Source organism: Pristiophorus japonicus, chromosome 5, assembly GCF_044704955.1.
Source record: "Pristiophorus japonicus isolate sPriJap1 chromosome 5, sPriJap1.hap1, whole genome shotgun sequence".
Lineage (NCBI taxonomy): Eukaryota > Metazoa > Chordata > Chondrichthyes > Pristiophoridae > Pristiophorus > Pristiophorus japonicus.
In genome coordinates this window covers 273,801,507-273,813,648 of record NC_091981.1, presented here as the reverse complement: position 1 = coordinate 273,813,648, position 12,142 = coordinate 273,801,507, and the positions used below count along the sequence as shown (strand labels likewise).

Here is a 12,142-nt window from a genome sequence, read left to right as displayed (position 1 = left end):
GTTCTCCATTATACATTCACCTGATTCTGACTGCAAGGGACCTACATTTGGCTTCATTAATCTTTTTCTCTACACATATGTATAGAAGCTTTTGCAGTCAGTTTTTATATTCCCAGCAATCTTCCTCTCATACTTTATTTCCCCCTCATAATTAAACCCTTTGTCCTCCTCTGCTGAATTCTAAATTTCTCCCAGTCCTCAGGTTTGCTGCTTTTTCTGGCCAATTTATATACCTCTTCCTTGGATTTAACACCATCCCTAATTTCCCTTGTTAGGCACAGTTGAGCCACCTTCCCCATTTTGTTTTTACTCCAGACAGGGATGTACAATTGTTGATGTTCATCCATGTGATCTTTAAATGTTTGCCATTGCCTATCCACCGTCAACCCTTTAAGTATCATTCTTCAGTCTATTCTAGTCAATTCATGTCTCATACCATCGGAGTTACCTTTCCTTAAATGCAGGACCCTAGTCTCTGAATTAACTGTGTCACTCTCCATCTTAATAAAGAATTCTACCATATTATGGTCACTCTTCCCCAAGGGGGCCTCACACAACAAGATTGCTAATTAATCCTTTCTCATTTCACATCACCCAGTGTGGTTGGTTCCTCGACATATTGATCTAGAAAATCATCCCTAATACACTCCAGGAAATCCTCCTCCAGTGTATTGTTACCAGTTTAGATAGCCCAATCTATATGTAGATTAAAGCCGCCCATGATAACTGCTGTACCTTTATTACACGCATCCCTAATTTCTTGTTTGATGCTGTCCCCAACCTCCCTACTACTGTTTGGTGGTCTGTACACAACTCCCACTAGCGTTAAATTATAAATAGTCAACTCTCTGCGACTGTTAAAAATATTAAAATGAAGTTTAAAATGGACTGTATGGTAACTTCTTAAAATTTGGCCTCACACTGGTCGCACTTATACAAAAGCAAAATATTGCGGAGGCTGGACTCTGGAATAAAAACAGAAAATGCTGTAAATCTCAGCGGACCAGGCCGCATCTGTGGAGAAGAAGCAGTGTTAACGTTTCGGGTCGATGACCCTTCATCAGAACTGGAGAGTGTTCAGAAAGAACAGATTCTTAACAAGCATTGAAAGGGGAGGGGAAGAAAGAACAAAAGGGAAGGTCTGTGACAGGGTGGAAGATTAGAGAGATAAAAGGGATGATGGCCCAAATTCAAATGGTAATGCCAGGAGTTAGAAAAACATTAGTCAAGATAGGGTGTGAATGGTGGGATTATGCCCAGCTGCCATTCGAGACAAGGAGAAAAAAGGAAAGAAACAGGCTCTGAGGGGGAGGGGGGCATGGGGGTGGGGGGGGAAGGGAGCCAAAGATTGGCAGCAGTTATGCTCTGAAATTTTTGAACTCGATGTTGAGTCCAGAAGGCTGTAAAGTGCCTAAACGAAAGATGAGGTGCTTTCCTCGAGCTTGCGTTGAGTTTCGTTGGAACAATGTAGGAGACCGAGGTCAGAGTGGGAGTGGAGAATTCAAGCGACAGGCGACCGGAAGATCAGGGTCACACTTGCGGACTGAATGGAGGTGTTCCGCAAAGCGGTCATCCAATCTATGCTTGGTCTCCCCAGTGTAGAGGAGACCACATCGTGAGAAGCAAATACAGTATTCTAAATTGAAAGAAGTACAAGTAAATCGCTGTTTCACCTGGAAGGAGTATTTGAAGCCCTGGCTGCACATATATTGCAGCTGGTTCAAAGCCAAAGTGGGGTGCGACATTCCTCCCGAGGTGGTTTCATATTATAGGAACATAGGAATAGGAGGAGGCCATCCAGCCCCTTGAGACTATTCCGCCATTCAATTAGATCATAGCTGATCAGTATCTCAACTCCATCTACCCACCTTGGTTCCATATTCTTTAATACCCTTGCCTAACAATAGTTAATTTTCAATTGACCTAGCCACAACAGCTTTTTGTCTTGAATCCGATTTGGGAACTTTCACATCCAAATTACTCTGGCTGGTCTCCCACTTGAACTCAGCCAAAAACTCTGCTGCTGTTAATATCTTAACTTGCTCAAAGTGCTATTCACCCATCTCCCCTGTGCTTACTGACCTTTGTTGGATTCCAGTTCAGCAGCGCTTCAATTTTAAAATGGTCATCTTTGTTTTCAAATCCCTCCATGGCCATGCCCCTCCCTATCTCTGTAAGCTCCTCCAGCCCTACAACCCTCAGATCTCTGTGCTCCTCCAATTCTGGCCTCTTGTGCATCCTTGGTTTTCACACTCGATCATTGGAGGCCATGCCTTATTCCTAAACTCTGGAGTTCTCTCCCTAACCTCTTCGCCACTCTACTCCTCTCTCCACCTTTTAAGACACTCCTTAAAACCTACCTTTTTGACCAAGCTTTTGGTCACCTGTCAGATTGTTTGTTTGATAACGCTTCTGTGAAGTGTCACAGAATGTTTAGCTATGTTAGAGACCGTATATAAATGCAAGCTGTGTATACAATTTTCATCGGTCCCAAGCTGAAACCACACGATTGATACAAATTGTGATAGTTTCTAAAATAAATGCAAATTTGTAGGCCAGTTGCACTGCAAAGCGGTGAAGACATTTTTGTGAAGCATGCCTTGGGAAGCAACTGTGGTCTCTGCACAATTTAAATTGTGCTGCAAAATGGGACTTTTGGCTAAGAATGCAATAGGCTATATTCAGTATTTGGAATAACTTCATTTTTTTTTATACAGTACTCCTAGGTCTGAACATTTTTACTGAATTCATCAACAATCCGGTAAAGTTTATGCCTCTAAACCCTTTCAATTGTAACTCAGTTTTATGATGCTCAGCCATGAGCATGTTTGATGGTGCTGTTAACCTGCCGTACTTTATATTGGCAGCTTAATTGTGTGAATAGAAATGAAGCATGGCGTATTTCTCGACGAAAAATTGGAATTGCCTTAAGGCCATTAGAAGTGACACCTTGATTTGTTAATTTTTCCTGCTGTCAGTTAAAATGAAGCCAAGGTAAAGTAAGCACCATTTTATCAAAGAACAATATAGTTATTAGCCAGGATTTTGCTTCAAGTACTGTTCAGCTGCAGGAACATTTAGGGTCTGAGCTGTATAAATTAAATACACATCAGGATTATCTTTAATCAAGACGTAGGCTGATGAAATGAGCCTTTGCGTCCTTTTACATGGAATTACTTTGAAGGTGGAGCTCAGGAACAGGCCATTCAGCCCAACTACGACAAGAGCCTCTTCTCACCCCTCTGCAACTAAATTTGACAGCACAACCTTCTTTAGAATTGTAATTCATTTCAAGTATATGAAGGGGGTGCAGGAACAGATAGACCTGGGGGTTCAGATACATACATTTTTGAAGGTGGCAGGGGAAGTTGGTCAAGCTCTTAAAAAAGCATATGGGATCCTTGGCTTAATAACTAGAGGCACAGAGTACAAAAGCAAGGATGTTATTCTAAACATAGGAACATAGAAACAGAAGTAGACCACTCAGCCTCCTTCATGCTCCGCTATTCAATTAGATCATATCTGACCAGCACCTCAACTCCATTTACCTGACTTTACTCCATATTCCTTGACACCTTCACGTAACAAAAAGCTATCGATCTCAGTCTTGAAAGCTCCAACTTACATTACAGCAGTGCCTACGCTTCAAAAGTACTCCTTTGGCTGTAAAGAGCTTTGAGACGTCCGGTGATCATGAAAGGCGCTATATAAATCCAAAGGGGTCGAAATTCGGTTGATAACGCCAGCCGTCAGCGCCGGAGAGGGGCGGCTAATGGGTGGCAAAGGACTTACTGTCGCTGCGAATTCCTGGCCTCCGGAGAAATTTAGATGGGCGGTGGGGGAAGCGCCAAAAGGTACCGCTGCGCGCTCTCGACTGCCACCCGTCATTGAGCGGACCCCTTGGCGCCGCGGCTGTGAAATAAGTACGGTGGCCTTACCGGCAGGCGTTCGTAAGCTGTCAGGCCATCGGGGATCCCAGGGCGGTATCTTCCAGGAATCAAGTTAAGTTGTTATCTTTAATATTTTCAGGATTTATATATTAATTGCACCAATGGGGAAATACGGGTTGGAGAAATATTCGGAAACTTTTTTTTCATTTTTTTCCTCTCGCATGGCGACAGCCTACCGTCGGGAAATTCGGTCGGCCTCCTGAGCTGTCGCTATGTTGGTGCCCGAGGCTGAATGTGCAACGCCACTTTTAGTGCTGCTGTCTCATCTTTGGGCGGGCAAACTGAATTTGGCAGTTTGAGGCGGCCCCTGCTGCCTGCTGTTAAAATCTCCACTCAGCCAGTGTCACCGCCTCCAATACAGCGGGACCGAATTTCGACACCCAAGTCTTTCTTTCTTTCCAACTGATCCACAGCCTTTCAGGGGAGAGAATTCTAGATCTCTGCTACCCTTTGTGTAAAAACAAAAGTGCTTCCTGATTTTACTCCTGAGTGGCCGAGGTCTAATTTTAAGTTTTGATCACCTGGATGGGTCGGAGAGGAATTTCCCCAGATTTTTTTCTCCCTAAATTGGCCTGGGTTTTTATCTGTTTTTTGCCTCTCCAGGAGATCACATGGCTCCAGTTGGGGTGGAGTGTAGAATGTTTCAGTATAAGGGTGTCACAGTTGTGTGGGGCAGACTGGTTGGGCTGGGTGCTCTTTGGTTTTCCGTCATTGTTCATAAGTTTATATGTAACCTTCAGGGCTGCTGACCAAGGGCCGTGCGGCTCCTTGTCGGCCAGCACGGAAACAATGGGCCAAAATGGCCTCCTTCTGCGCTGTAAATTTCTATATTTCTATTATGTCCTATTGTTATTGATTCCCCACCGGAGGAACGAGTTTCTCTGTATTTATCCTATCGAATCCTTTTATCATTTTAAACACCTCGATCAGATCATCCCTCGAGCTTCTAAGCTCAAGGGAAGGCAAGCCATGTCCATGTTGCTTGCCACAGTTAACCCACTAAGCACCAGTATCATTCTGGCGAATCTGCACGGCAACCCCTTCCTGAGGTGTGTTCCACAGAACTGAATGTGAAATGGGGTCTGACCAAGGCTTTCTACAACTGAAACATAACATCTTCCCCTTTGTATTCCAGTCCCCTTCAGAGAATGGACACCATTCCATTAGCCTTTTTAATTACTTTTTGTACCTGTCCGCTAGCTTTTAGTGATTTCGGTACTTGGACTCAAAAATCAATTTGCTCCTCTACAGTTCCTAGTCTCTAGACTATTAGAAAATACTCTGATTTATTTTTCTTGGATCCAAATTGGATGACCTTGCACTTTCCCACATTGAATTCCATCTGCCATAGTTTTGTCCATTCATTTAATCTCTCTGTGTCCCTTTGCAACTTCCTACTTCATCCAAACTACTTACAGTTCCTCCAATCATCATGTCATCTGAAAACATGGATATACATAAGAAATAGGAGCAGGAGTAGGCCATTTGGCCCCTCGCGCCTGCTCCACCATTCAATAAGATTATGGCTGATCTGATCCTGGCCTCAACGCCACTTCCCTGCTCGCTCCCCAAAACCCGTGACTCCCATACATTCAAAAATCTCCAACTTAAATATATTCAATGATTTCCCTTTCATAAAACCATGCTGACTCTGCTTGACTGCATTATTATTTGCTAAATATCCTGCTACTACTTCCTTAATGATGGACTCCAGTATTTTCCCAATGACAGATGTTAGGCTAACTGGTCTATAGTTTCCTGCTTTCTGTCTCCCTCCTTTCTTAAAGAGAGGTTTTACATTTGCGGTTTTCCAGTTCGCTGGGACCTCGCCAGGGAATTTTGGTAGATTACAATCAATGCATCCACTATCTCTGCAGCCACTTCTTTTAAGACCCTAGTATGCAGGCCATCAGTCCAGGGGACTTGTCCATCTTTAGTCCCATTAGTTTGCCAAATACTTTATCTCTGGTGACAGTGATTGTTTTAAGTCTGCACCCGCCCCCCCCCCCCCACCCCCCGCCCCACTAGCTCCTTGATGATCAATTATTGGAATGTTTTTAGTGTCCTCTACTGTGAAGACTGATACTAAATATTTGTTCAAAATCTCTGCCATTTCCCTGTTTCCCCTTATTAATTCTCCAGTCTCATCCTCTAAGGGACCAACGTTTACTTTAGCTTCTCGCTTCCATTTTATATATCTGTAGAAGCTCTTACTGTCTGTTTTTATATTTCTTGCTAGTTTACTCTCATATGCTATCTTCTCTATCATTATCATTTTTTTAGTCATTCTTTCCTGGTTTCTAAAAATTTCCCAATCCTCTGGCATTCTACTCTCCTTTGTAACACTGTATGCCTTTGTTTTCAATTTGATACCATCCTTTACTTCCTTAGTTAGCCAGGGATGGTTCTTTCTTCTCTTAGCATCCTTTTTTCTCACTGGAATAAATCTCTGCTGAGAGTTCTGAAGTATCTCCTTAAATGTTTGCCACTGCTTTTCTACAGTCTTACCCTTTAATATATTTTTCCAGTCCACTTTAACCAACTCTGCCTTCATACCTTTGTAATTACCTTTATTTAAGTTCAGGACACTAGTTTGAGACATAAGAATATAAGAACATATGTGAGACCTAGCTTTCTCACCCTCAAACTGAATTTAAAATTCTACCATGATATAATCACTCTTCCCAAGAGGATCCTTCACTACAATGTCATTAATTAATCAGACTCGTTACACATTACCAGATCTAAAATAGTCTGCTCCCTGGTTGGTTCCACAACGTATTGTTCCAGTACTCTATGAATTCTTCCTCAAGGCTACCTTTGCCAATTTGATTTGTCCAATCAATATGAAGATTAAAATCGCCCGTGATTATTGCTGTACTTTTCTTACAAGCCTCCATTATTTCTTGATTTATCGTCTGTGCTACAGAGTGGCTACTGTTTGGGGGCCTGTAGACCACTCCCACCAGTGACTTCTTGCCCTTATTATTTCTTATCTCCAACCAAACTGATTCTACATCTTGATCTTCTGAGCCAATGTCTCACTACTGCACTCATCTCATCCTTTATTAACAGAGCTACCCCACCTCCTTTTCCTTTCTGCCTATCCTTGCAAAATGGCAAATAACCCTGAATATTTAGTTCCCAGCCTTGGTCACCATGCAACCACGTCTCTGTGATGGCAATCAGATCATACCCATTTGTTTCTATTTGTGCCGTCAACTCATTGTTACAAATGCTTTGTGTGTTCAGATATAGAGCTTTTTATTTTGTCTTATGTGTATACGTTCTGTCCCTACTTGTCACACATTGGTTATCATTACCCGTATCTCTACCCTGCGCTTTTGCCTTCTCCTTTCTCTTTGACTTTTTAAATTTCCGCTCACTGGATCACTCCCGCCACCGCCCACTATTTAGTTTACAGTTCTAATTATTCAATTTGCCAGGACACTGGCCCCAGCCTGGTTCAAATGAAGTCCGTCCTGATGGAACAGCTCCCTCCTATCCCAGTATTGGTGCCAGTGCCCCATGAATTGAAACACATTCTTCCCACACCGATTTTTGAGCCACGCGTTCATCTCTCTGATCCTATTAACCCTATGCAAATTTGCTCATGGTTCAGGTAGTAATCCAGAGATTATTACTGTTAAGTTCAGAATGTGTTGTAAGCTCAAACCATTGCGACCTTGATCTCTTTAATCTAACTCCAAAGTGAGGCAGCAGCTTGATGGATTGCCTTTTATACCTGCTTGCCCAGGGTACACAGGTGACCCTTAGGTCTCCCACAAGTGTGCCACCTAGTGGCAAGTCTTACACATTAGTGAGGTTTGCATACATAACATCACTTCCCCCCAAAGTCTTATGTACAAGTTATTTACGGGTTGAGGCGATCTGGCACTCTGCGTTCCCGGGTCGATCGCCTGAGTTGAAGTCCTGGCATGGGTGAGTTGGTCGGATCATTGCTGCGCGGCAGTGCGGCTGGTCTGATCGGACTGTCAGGCATGGTGGGTTCATCCTCGTGGTTGACAGCGAGGTCGATTGCTGGTTGGGTGTGTGTTGGTGAGTCATAGATGGTAAAGTCTTCTTCAAACTGTTCTTGGTTGTCAGAGAATCGCAGTTTGGTCTGATCCAAGTGCTTTCTGCACGTTTGCCCATTCAACAATTTAACAACAAACACTCTATTCCCCTCCTTGGCTAAAACAGTGCCAGCAACCCATTTGGGACTATGACCGTAATTGAGAACAAACACAGAGTCATTAACCTCAATGTCACGCGATACAGCCGTGCGATCGTGGTACACGTTATGCCGGTGACGCCAAGTTTCTATGTGATCATTGAGATCCGGGTGGACTAAGGAGAGTCTGGTTTTGAGTGCTCTCTTCAGTAACAATTCTGCAGGGGGAACCCCGGTGAGTGAACAGGGGCACGTCCGGTAGCTGAGCAGGACCCGAGATAACCAGGTCTGCAAGGAGCAGTCCGTAACGCATTTCAAGCTATGCTTGATGGTTTGGACTACCTGTTCCTCTTGACCATTGGATGCAGGCTTAAATGGGGCAGACCTGACATGCTTAATCTTCGCAACATTGTATGCATTTGTTTTCAATTTGATACCATCCTTTACTTCTTTAGTTAGCCACGGATGGTTCATCCTTCTCCTTAGTCTTTCTTTCTCACTGGAATTTATCTTTGCTGAGAGTTATGAAATATCTTTTTAAATGTCTGCCACTGCTTATCTACCGCCTTACCCTTTAATCTATTTTCCCAGTCCACTTTAGCCAACTCTGCCTTCATATCTTTGTAATTGTCTTTATTTAAGTTCAGGACACTAGTTTGAGACCTAGCTTTCTCACCCTCAAAATGAATTTGAAATTCTACCATGTTATGTTCACTCTTCCCAAGAGGATCCTTTACTATGAGACCATTCATTAATCCAGTCTAATTACACATTACCAGATCTAAAATAGTCTGCACCCTGGTTGGTTCCACAATGTATTGTTCGAAGAAACCATCCCGCATACACTCTATGAACTCTTCCTCAAGGCTACCTTTGCCAATTTGATTTGTCCAATCTAAATGAAGATTAAAATCGCCCATGATTATTGCTGTACCTTTCTTACAAGCCTCCATTATTTCTTGATTTATACTCTGTGCTACAGAGTGGCTTCTCTTTGGAGGTCTGTAGACCACTCCCACCAGTGACTTCTTGCCCTTATTATTTCTTATCTCCATCCAAACTGATTCTACATCTTGATCTTCTGAGCCAATATTAGTTCTGACTACTACACTGATCTCATCCTTTATTAACAGAACTACCCCACCTCCTTTTCCTTTCTGCCTATCCTTACGAAATGGCAAATATCTCTGAATATTTAGACCTCAGCCTTGGTCACCTTGCAACCATGTAATGGCAATCAGGGCATACCCATTTATTTTGATTTGTGCCATCAACTCATCTGTCTTGTTCCGAATGCTTCATGCGTTCAGATATAGAGCTATTTAATTTTGCCTTATGTGTATACGCTCTGTCCCTACTTTCACACCCTGGTTATCATTACCTGTATCACTACCCTGCACTTTTGCCTTCTCCTTTCTCTTTGACTTTTAAAATTTCTGCTATTTGGATCTCCCCACCCCCCCCCTCCGCCCCCCCCCCTCCACCCCGCATTATTTAGTTTAAAGCCCTATCTACAGCCCTAGTTATTCAATTTGCCAGGATACTGGCCCCAGCCTGGTTCAAGTGAAGTCCGTCCCGACAGAACAGCTCCCTCCTATCCCAGTGCCCCATGAATTAAAACACATTCCTCCCACACCGATCTTTGAGCCACGCATTCATCTTTCTGATCCTATTTACCCTATGTAAATTTTCTCCTGGTTCAGGTAGTAATCCAGAGATTATTACCCTTGTGGTTCTGCTTTTTAATTTAGTGCCTAGCTGCTCATACTCCCTCAGCAGAACTTCTTTCTTTGTTGTACCTATGTCGTTGGTACCCGCGTAGACCACGACAACTGGATCTTCCCCCTCCCACTCCAAGTTCCTCTCCAGCCTAGAGGAGATGTCCTTAACACTTGCACCGGGCAGGCAACACAGCCTTCGAGACTCACTCTCTCGGCTGCAGAGAACAGTATCTATCCCCCTTACTATACTGTCGCCTACCACTACCACATTTCTTTTTACTCCCCCCACTTGAATGGCCCCCTGTACCACGGTGCTGTGGTCAGTTTGCTCAGCCTCTATGCAGTCCTTGCTCTTGTCCATACAGGGAGCAAGAATTTCGAACCTGTCGGACAAGTGCAAGGGCTGAGGCTCCTCCAATGCTACCTCCTGGGTCCCCATACGTGCCTCACTCACAGTCACACCCTCCTGTCCCTGACCACAGACCAAATTTGAATTAGTTAATCTAAGGGGTGTGACTGCCTCCTGGAACACGGCGTCCATATAACTCTCCCCCTTCCTGATGTGTTGCAGTGTCTACAGCTCGGACTCGAGCTCATCAACACGGAGCCAAAGTTCCTCGAGCTGCAGACACTTGCTGCAGAAGTGGTTGCCTTGGACCTCAATGGGGTCAACCAGCTCCCACATGCTGCAGCGGGAACACATCACCTGTCCTGCCATCACTAATGTCTTTAATTCATTAAGTTTTCATGTTCTGAATGTTTAGATTTTTAATCCCAGCTCTTAATTTAAACCAATGCCCAAGAAAAAGAGAGAAATACTGACCAACCAATCACTCACCTGCTTCCCTGTGACGTCGTACTTATAATCTTCTACTTATACTCCCAGATCAGTTGATGCTGTTTGGGCCTCGCTGCTTTGGCTGACTCGCATCCTTTGTAGCCCTGCCGACTTTCCTGCTCTCGTGGTGCTTGGAGTTCCACTGCTCCAGCTGCCTCGCGACCTTTGTTTGTACAACCCTTTATTTCTTCATCCAACCCATTAATGAAGATGGTGGAAAATTGAGGCTCCAGAACAATCGCTGGGAAGATCGCTTTATGAGCGGGTGGTGGAAGCAAATTCATTAGTAACCTTCAAAAGGGAATTCGATATATAATTGTAAAGGAAAAAAATTGCAGGGCTAAGGGGAAAGAGCAGGAAATGTTTTTTTTTAACTTCATTCACGGAATGTGGGCTTCGCTGGTAAGGCCAGCATTTTATTGCCCATCCCTAATTGCCCTTGAGAAGGTGGTGGTGAGCCGCCTTCTTGAACCGCTGCAGTCCGCATGGTGAATGTACTCCCACAGTGCTGTTAGAAACATAGATATATAGAAAATAGGAGCAGGAGTAGGCCATTCGGCCCTTCGAACCTGCACCACCATTCAATATGATCATGACTGATCATGCAACTTCAGTAAACCATTCCTGATTTCTCTCCATACCCCTTGATCCCTTTAGCCATAAAGGCCTCTTCACATATTTGGGTGTCATCCTTGCGCAGGGGCCATGCTAATCTTCTCTGTCAAGTTCCAATTTTTAGTATATGTGCTGCCGAAGTTAGGAAGGGAGTTTCAGGATTTTGACCCAACGACGATGAAGGAACAGTGATGTATTTCCAAGTCAGGATGGTATGTAACTTGGAGAGGAACTTGAAGGTGATGGTGCTCCCATGTGCCTGCTGCCATTGTCCTTCTAGGTGGAAGAGATTGCAGATTTGGGAGGTGCTGTCAAAGAAGCCTTGGTGAGTTGCTGCAGTGCATCTTATAGATGGTACACACTGCAGCCACCTGCTGCCAGTGGTAGAGGGAGTAAATCTTTATGGTGGTGGATGGGGTGTTAATCAAGCGGACTGCTTTGTCCTGGATGGAAAAAGTTGAGCTTCTTGAGTGTTGTTGGAGCTGCACTCATCCAGGCAAGTGAAGCGTATTCCATCAACCTCCTGACATGTACCTTGTCGGTGGTGGAAAGGCTTTGGGGAGTCAGGAGGTGGGTCAGTCGCCACAGAATACACAGCCTCTGACCTGCTCTTGTCACCACAGTATTTATGTAGCTTGTCCAGTTAAGTTTCTGGTCAATGGTAACCCCCAGGTTGTTGGTGGTGGGGGTTTCGACAATGGTAATGACATTGAATGTCAAGGGGCAGTGGTTAGACTCTCGCTAGTTGGAGATAGTCATTGCCTGGCACTTGTGTGGTGCAAATTTTACTTGCCATTTATCAGCCCAAGCCTGGATGTTGTCCAGGTCTTTTTGCATGTGGGCA

The 12,142-nt window shown here is 44.1% G+C and overlaps 1 non-coding gene across 1 annotated transcript; it reads right to left on the bottom strand.

The window, feature by feature from the left end:
• Positions 1-11,338: 11,338 nt before the first annotated feature.
• Positions 11,339-11,446, bottom strand: LOC139264954 (U6 spliceosomal RNA). Its single transcript, XR_011593435.1, has one exon. It is a non-coding gene; the product is annotated as a U6 spliceosomal RNA (small nuclear RNA).
• Positions 11,447-12,142: the final 696 nt, after the last annotated feature.